This window comes from Equus asinus, chromosome 13, assembly GCF_041296235.1.
Source record: "Equus asinus isolate D_3611 breed Donkey chromosome 13, EquAss-T2T_v2, whole genome shotgun sequence".
NCBI lineage: Eukaryota > Metazoa > Chordata > Mammalia > Perissodactyla > Equidae > Equus > Equus asinus.
In genome coordinates, this window is record NC_091802.1 from 59,370,904 (window position 1) to 59,378,765 (window position 7,862).

The following is a 7,862-nucleotide window of genomic DNA, read 5'->3' on the forward strand; positions in this document are numbered from 1 at the left end:
CTGCGGGGGGGCGGCGGGGGGGGGGGGGGCGAGGACAGGTGAAGCCAGGAGCTGCCAGCCCAGAAATAGAATCATATGAAGTGTGGAGTTGTGTGTCTGGTCTCTCTCACTAGCAGTGACTCATTCATGCTGTTGCACACATCAGCACGTCATTCCTTTTTATGGGTGAATAATACTCTGCTGTACGGACACACGTTATCCATCATCTGCTGATGGACACTTGGGTTGTTACCAGGACACACCCTGAGTGCTCTTACCTGCTTGCTCCTGCCAGACCTTGCCATGGGGACAGAGTCCATCCCCACCACCCACTTTGGAAATCCTGTCTATTCCAGCCCAGGTCAAAAGACTTGCTTCCCCAAAGCTTTCATGGGTGCCCCTGTCCCTTGCTTGCCCCCACAGAGTGGGTTCATGCCTCCCTTTGCATCCTTGTACTGGGCAGTTGATCTGTGTCATTAGTGCTCCTGACACCTCCCCTCCACATGCTGTGTGGCCAGGGTCCAGCCCAGCCAGCATACGTGGTGAGCGGATGACCCATGGGCCACCACAGGGCTGAGTCAGGGTGACCCTACCGGGAAGGCTCTCCTTTTCTGCCAACCTAGGGCGCTGGGGAGAGAGACAAATCTGGGTGGTGGTGGTGGGTCCATTCTCTAGATCAGAGGTGGCCTACTTTTCCCAGAAGGGGGCCATTTAAAGTCATAGTCACGGGCCTGCTTGCAAGACAGTGGCACTTTCAGCATCCGATAAAGACAGACCCACTCTGAATTCCCAAAAAGTCTGAGAGGAATTTGCATTCCATCACAGCAGTATGGAGAGGGCTGGAAGCTGTGGAAGGAATCTTTGATGTACGAATAACCGCAGGCTGGGGACTGGGCAGACCTTCATCCGTACTTGTGGCCACTGGACTCCCGGGGGCTTTCTGAACCTACCCACGCAAGGATTTCGCTGTAGCCCCTAGAGGTGGATGCCACAGGCTGAGATGGCCATTCAGGACAGGGGAGGGGACCTGCCATGGCAGCCTCTGCCAGCTCCCCTGGGCCGGGTCTTCAGGGGGAGGAGGACTAAGGGCTCCAATGTGCCCTCAGGAGACGCCCTGCTCTCAGCTCCAGTACGTGGCTGGCTGGGCCCCCTGTTTCCAGAGTTCACCATCCAGGGGCTAGGCACACAGGGGCGCCGCACCCCCCCCCCCGCCCCCCCAGTTGCCCCTGCTCCTGGGGAAGTGAAACAGCCCGGGGCCCTGGTGGAACCTCCTGGCTGCACCTGGCAGCCGATCCCAGGAACGCAGCCTGCAAAGCCCGCTGGGCTGACCTCTGCACACCCTCCCGCGGCGCCGTGCCAGGCCTTACTCATGCTCTGGCAGTGCCAGGACCTCTCTCGGAGGCGGGGCCAACAGTGGCTTCCCGGCCCTGCGCCAGGCCCAGGCCTGCACCCTAAGCACAGCTCCTGGATCCAGGAACTGCCTCTTCTTACGGCCGGGAGAGGGCGGCCGGAGAGGGCGAGAGCCCCGCCCAGGGTCACCCACCAAGCCAAGGAACCAGTGGGCAGCATAAGGAGCAGCCAGAACTGGGCGCCAAGCAGCCTGGGTTCGAACCCCCGCGCTTCCCGGTCGCTAGCAGCAAGACCTCGGGAAAGTTACCCAACCACCGCGAGCCTCAGTTTTCCTGTAAGGAAACAGCCGATCTCCGTGAATAACGCCCCTTTCCACCTTCCTGGGATCCCTGGAGGCAAACAGCCAGGGAGGAGGGCAGCCGGCCGGGAAGCGCGGAGTCACCACCGCCTTCTCCTCTCCTGCGCTCGCTCAAGGAGGTGGCCGTGGGGAGGGGTCTGCGCCCCGCGGGAGGGGCCAGGGTGGGCGGCCCGCCTTCTCCGGGCCCCCGACTGTGGGGTGAGGGCGAGAGGCCGCTGGGGGCCGGGAAGGTTCGAGGAGTCCCCAGGAGGTCTCTCCTTGCAGCCCCCGCCCGCCGGCGCCCAGCGCACAGACACCGGGGCCGCCGCCTGGGTTCGGCCGCCCCGGGGGGGGGCGTGTGCGTGTGCGTCTCCACTGGCAACGGCGCGGTCGCCGGGCAACCCGCGCGCCCCAGGCCCGCCGCGCCCCGGGGAGCCCCGAGGGGGAGGAACGGGGAGGGGGAACCCTGCAGCTCAGCGCAGCGCAGCGCGCCCCACCCCCCCGCGCGGGCTGGGGGTTCCTATGGCAGCGGGGAACCGGCATAGTCAGCTCCGGAGCCGGAGCCGGGGTGGCCGCTCGCAGGAGCTGCTCGCGGGGGCAGGGCACCTGGGCGGCCACGCGCGGCACAGAGGGAGGCAGGAAACGCAGGCCTCACTGGGACCCTGGCAAGCTCCTTCCTCCCCGGGAAATCGAGGCAGCAAAGCCTCCAGGCCTCCTCCTGAGGCTAGGTGAGGAGGAGGGGCCGCAGGTGCCGGTGCCTGGTGAGTGGCAGACGATTGCGCCAGCCGGGTGCTGTGCCCGTGGAGGAGGGAGCAGTGTCAGGGTGTGGGATCCTGGATGTCTAAAGTGAGGTCCAACTCCTGGCTGGTCCCTCTGGGGGCAGAGGGCAGCGGCGAAGACCTGCCTCCCAGAGGCCCCCAGGATCACCCACAGAGCTGGGCAGGGTTGCATTTTTCCGCTTGGGGTGCCTGCGTTCCCGGGCAACATCAACCACTTCCTGCACTGGCCTGATTTGATGTTTAGTCACCACTTGAGGCCACACGCTCCAACAGAAAAGCCACAGGATTCCACATCTCAAACCCCCAAACCCAAACCCAGATTGTGGTCGGTGAACAGGGAGACAGCCTGTGCCAGGACCCCGGGAAGAGGGGCATCTGGGAGCTAGAGGGATGAATCACGGTCCACCCCTCTCCTGGACCAGCGGCCGGGTCCAGCTCAGCAGCGCATCTTGCGCACCTGCAAATTCAGCTCTTGCTTTCACAGACCCCAACCCATATCATTTCCCCAAGGACCCGGTCCAGGCACTGGGAAGAGTGCACAGGTTGTGACCGCAGGTGGCAGAGTGCCGGTGCCACCACTCCATGCTTGGCAGCCTTGGGGCATGCTGGTCTTCTCTGAGCCTCTCATCTGGACATGGGCCGCCCCCCCACCAGGGGTTAGTGAGACTTGTTAGGCCCATGTAACCCCTCAGTGCGTGTTTGGGGGCCTGACAGTGGCTCAGGAAAGGATCCACCCTCTGGAACCCCCAGCCTGGCCTCAGAGGAGCTCCATCGGGCATTACCACCTCCCAGCTGGATGACCTTGAGCAGGTGACTTGACCTCCCTGGGTCTCAGTTTCCTCAGTCTCTAAAATGAGGACAAAAATAAGGCTTCGTGGGGATGAAAGCAGTGGTGGGGCACGTGCTGTGCTCAGGAGGGATCCTGGGGCGGTTCATCTCATGCCCCCTCTCCTCCTGGTCCCTTCAGGTCCTCCCCGCCTTCTTCCGCTCTAGCCCCACCCCCTCGCTTCTCCTCTCCCCCCGCCACCCCCGCCTGGCGTTCTCTTTTTTGCCCCCTTACTCCCCACACTCCCACTTCATTTTCTTTCCTCTCCCTCCCTTTCTCACTATCAGTTTCGTTTCTCTGTTTGGTGAAGCCCTGATGGGTGTGTCCCAGGCCCCGGCCCGGCCTGCTCTCCCGCCGGCCCCGCCCTGCCCGCTTCTCAGGTGCCGCCTCCTGTCGCCCAGGGGTTGGGGCTGGGGGAGGAGGGGGGGTGAGTGCTGACGTCACGGGGCGTTTATCTGCCCCTCCCGCCTAACGCAAATTTCATCCTCCTTCTCTCTGAATCAATTTACTTTTATTGCTTCAGCTGCTCAAAAGCAATTTTTCAAGAACAAAAAGGTCAGCACGTCCAGGACTAATCAATTCTCGGAGAGCTCCTGCCGCCACCGCCGAGGGAGCCGGGGACCGGCGGCCCCGCCTTTCCCGCCAGCCCCCTCCCACCAGCTCCATCACTTTTATTGCTCCATGATGCCTGTCATTAGCAGGGTGTTTGAGATGCCCCACAGTGTTCTTACAACATAAAACCCGGGCGACTTGCAGAGGGGGGGGCCTGACGCGTTGATGGCCACTGGCGGCTCCGGACAGTAACAGCCCAGCTGATGGATCAGCTGCAAAGGGGGGCCAGGACGACAAGCATCCAGCCCCTTGTTCAAAAGCTCGGCTGCAAAGAGACACGCTGGAAGAGCTGGGGCCCCACATGCCTGCTCTCAGCCCTGGCCCTCAGTCCTGCAAATCCCCCATCATTGTGACCTTGGGCACCTGCCCACTGTCACCCCTTCCAAACTTTTCCTCTCAAGGCTGCGCTGGTCCCCACTGCATCCCTGTTGGGGGGCAGAATACTCCTTCCTGAGCATCCCCCCACCCCCCAACACAATGCCAGGCCCCACCCCCCTCCAACACAGTGAGGCCGTTCCATAGTGCCATTCCGGATGGGAAACTGGAGACCCAATGTCACCAAAGTGGGAAAGAGCAGTTGCAGATCCAAACAGTTATGTGACCTGCCTGGGATGATACGCATGAGCTGTGCCCAGTGGGGAACCAGGTCTGCCGTTCCAGGCCCCCAGCTGTCCTTGTCCCATATCGTCTTGACGTCTGATGCCCGTGACAACAGCAGCTAAAATGTAGCACGCCTTCCAGGGCAGACCCCACACTCAGCACTTGGCGTGGATGCCCGCCCCATCCCCACGACGACCCTATTATGAGACTTCTTACACCCATTTTACAGATGGGGAAACCGACACAGGGCACTACAGTACTGTGCTCGAGCCCACATGGCTGGATACACGCGGGGGACTAGACCCCAAATGTCTGCGTCTTGCTCTTTTAAAAATGGCTTAGGATAAGAAATATCCAAAATTGGCAAATCCACAGATGCAGAAGGCAGATTGGTGGTCGCCAGGGGCTGGGGGCGGGGAACAGGGAGAAACTGCTTAATAGGTATGGGGTTTCCTTCTGGGCAGTGAGAATGCTCTGGAACTAGATAGTGGCGGTGGTTGCACAGCATCGTGAATGTACTAAATGCTACCGAATCGTTTGCTTTGACGTGGCTAACTTTACGTTCTGTGAACTTCACTTCAATAAATTCTTTTTTTTAAAAAATGGCTTAGGTTTTTCTGCCACCTGTTTGGCAAGAGGGTGGGTGACCTGCCCGCTCTGGTGTCCCAGCAAAGCAGCCTGCCTCTGCTCTCCTAGGGGAGGTATGGCCTCAGGAGAGCCACCTCTCCCAGGAAGCCATCCTAGCTGAACCCACCTGCTCCGATGGCCCCTCCCACCACCACGGTCTGGTCAGTGTTGGCGTGCTGCCTGCACTTGGCTGGGACCTTTAGTCATTTCTAGTCATTTCTGTAAAGTCTGTGTCCTCGGCCAGGCCACAACCTCGTCCCATCTGGCTCTACCCAGTGGCTCTGCAGGGTGGCTCGTGGTTCTGTCCACAACATGTGGGGCAAGGTGCCCTGGCTCCCTGCCAGACGGGACCCCCACATGTGCACTTCTGGATTCTCTTGGGTCCCTGGGAGCTCCCGCAGCCCCTGGCCCTCCCTTGGCCTGAGTCCCCCACCTCGAGATCTGAGCTGAGCTCCCAGAACTTTGGGATTTTCTCAAGGCTTCAAAGGTCGTCTGGGAGACCCTGAGCCTACTGACCAGCGCCCCCTCCAGGCTTCCTTGCACTGTACAAGAGACAGCTAATTGTTCCCCCACAGGGCCACTTTACCTACCAGAAAGTCCTCTCTTGGCCTGAATCCAGGGAAGTCCTTGTTGAGTTCTAGATTGCTCGCCCTGCCCTTGGAAGAGCAAGCCTTGTCCCCTCTCTGCAGGACAGGCCAGCACGCATGCGGACGCTGCTCCCGGCCCCCACCCCAGTGGGCTCTTAACGTCCCTGACGTGGGTCCCTCCCAGCCTGGCTGCCTCTCTCCAGCTCTCTAAGGCTGTGTCCACCAGGAGCCCATGTCCTTGGAGGCCCCCTGCTGGGCAGGGCTGCCCTGCCACTCTGGAAGGCGGCATTGGGCGAGCTCTCTCTTCTGACATCCAAGTTTTGTCCATGGGCCTTGGGGAGCCACCGTCCTGGGATAAGACGGGGTCTCAGAGCAGAGATAAAGCCTGGGACCAGTGGGCCACTGTGGCACACGGGCCCTGGGGTCGGCTAGGCAGCCAGATTCAGCCCCTGCAGGGAAACTGGCCAGGAAACTGACCAGGGACTTGCAGGGCCCCCCTTCTCCCCACCGGGCCGGATGGGGAAGGCCAAGCAGGACGAAGCATTTGAAACAGCCAGAAGACAGCACACACCAGTGCCGTTATGCCTATTTGTTTCTTTAAGGATGATGGTGATGCCCGTTCGTGAGCCTGTGCTCTGTCCTAGGCTCAGGGACCATGTCCCCAATTACCTGGACCGGCTGGCCAAGGGAGTGTTAGGCTGGGAGGGGCCACTTTGCAGACAGAGGCCCCGAGGGGCAGGGTGGCAGGAGGCCTGCCAGAGGTCCCCACAAAGTGGCAGGTCCCAGCGTCCAGGCCTGGCAGCAATGCCAGGGCGCCTGGCTTCCAGGCTGCAGAACTCGATCTGCTTCCCGGTTGCAGCCGCTGGAGCCGCTGCCAAGTCCTTCTGAATGAGCAGCCACTGCCTGTGAACATTGTGAGAAAGGCCTCCGGGGTTTTCTCAGGAGCCCAGGTGAGGCAGGAAGTCCCCTGGGCTGAGGGGACCATGGTAGCAGGTGGCAGTCAGAGTGCTGGACAGGAGCCCTCTCCCGGGGGCCTGGGCTGGCCAACCAGAGGCCCAGTCCAGACGCTCCCACCAGCGGCCCAAACCTACATGTGGACAGAGGGCTTCTCCTGGCAGGCAGGGCTCCCCCCCAGCCCTATTTACTGACCAGGAGCCTCGGAGAGCCAGTGCGCCCAGGGCCACAGAGCCACCCTGGCCAGGGATTGGGCCTGTCCTGACCCTGGTCTCCGAAAGGCTCCCCACAGCTCTCGTCAACCAATGGTAGGTGTCTGACAGCCCGTGGCTTCTTTACGTTCAGATGAGTCTGTATCACCTTCATTTGGCAGCTCGAGTCCTACTGGCCAGGCTCTAGGAGGGCGTGAAAATGATGAACCTATTTTATTTCTTAATAATTGAAAAAAAACACAAACCATTGGTGTTTTGACAGATAGCTACAGCTTTTCAAATCCAGCCCATCCAGCAATGCTCTCTCCAGGTGACTTCTGTAAAATAGCGCCCTCCCGTTGCTCTCAGATCGCGATAGGCCCCGGTGCCGGTGCCGGTGCCGCGGGCCGGGTGGGGAAGGCAGAGTGGGATGAAGCGCTGTCCTCCTCTGCCCCCTTCTTCCCAGCCCCCCACCGCCTTTCATGCTTCTGGACTCAAGGGTCACACTGTCACCGCACAGACCAATCACAATGGGGTCATTATAGTTCCAGAGCTACCAAAAAAAATGAAAAGGTGTGCATTGGGGGGGCCCCGGAATTCAGCCGCACCCAGGGGAGCAGTACAATCAGCTATTGTCGTGTTAGAAGTTCCCCGCGATAAGAAGGGAGGCCAGCAACGCCGCTTTCTGAACGGATTGCAAAACAGAATAGAAAGTTCAAGGCCGAGAGATAGCCCAGTGAGCGGGGAGCAGCCCCTCCAGGCGCGCCAGGGCCTCTGCTGGGCCTCTGGGCCCACCAACCCCTCTGCGAGGGGCATGCATGTCCCTTGAGTCCCCCTCCACAGGGCTCCCAGGAAGGGGGGCCTGGCTCGACAGACCCCGTGTCGCCCTCGCTCCATGGGCCAGGGCGTCCGAGCCGGCTTCCTCTCGAGGGTTCCGAGGAAATTTTCTAAAGCAGCTGTGGGCTGGGGAGCGTCTGCCCGGCGCCAGGGCTGTGCGACCTGCTCTGTTTACCTCGATTA

The 7,862-nt window shown here is 61.0% G+C and overlaps 1 long non-coding RNA gene across 1 annotated transcript; it reads left to right on the forward strand.

The window, feature by feature from the left end:
* The first annotated feature begins 1,238 nt into the window (after positions 1-1,238).
* Positions 1,239-5,080, forward strand: LOC139040088 (uncharacterized). Its single transcript, XR_011493967.1, has 3 exons — positions 1,239-1,663; positions 2,930-3,255; positions 3,795-5,080. It is a non-coding gene; the product is annotated as an uncharacterized lncRNA (long non-coding RNA).
* Positions 5,081-7,862: the final 2,782 nt, after the last annotated feature.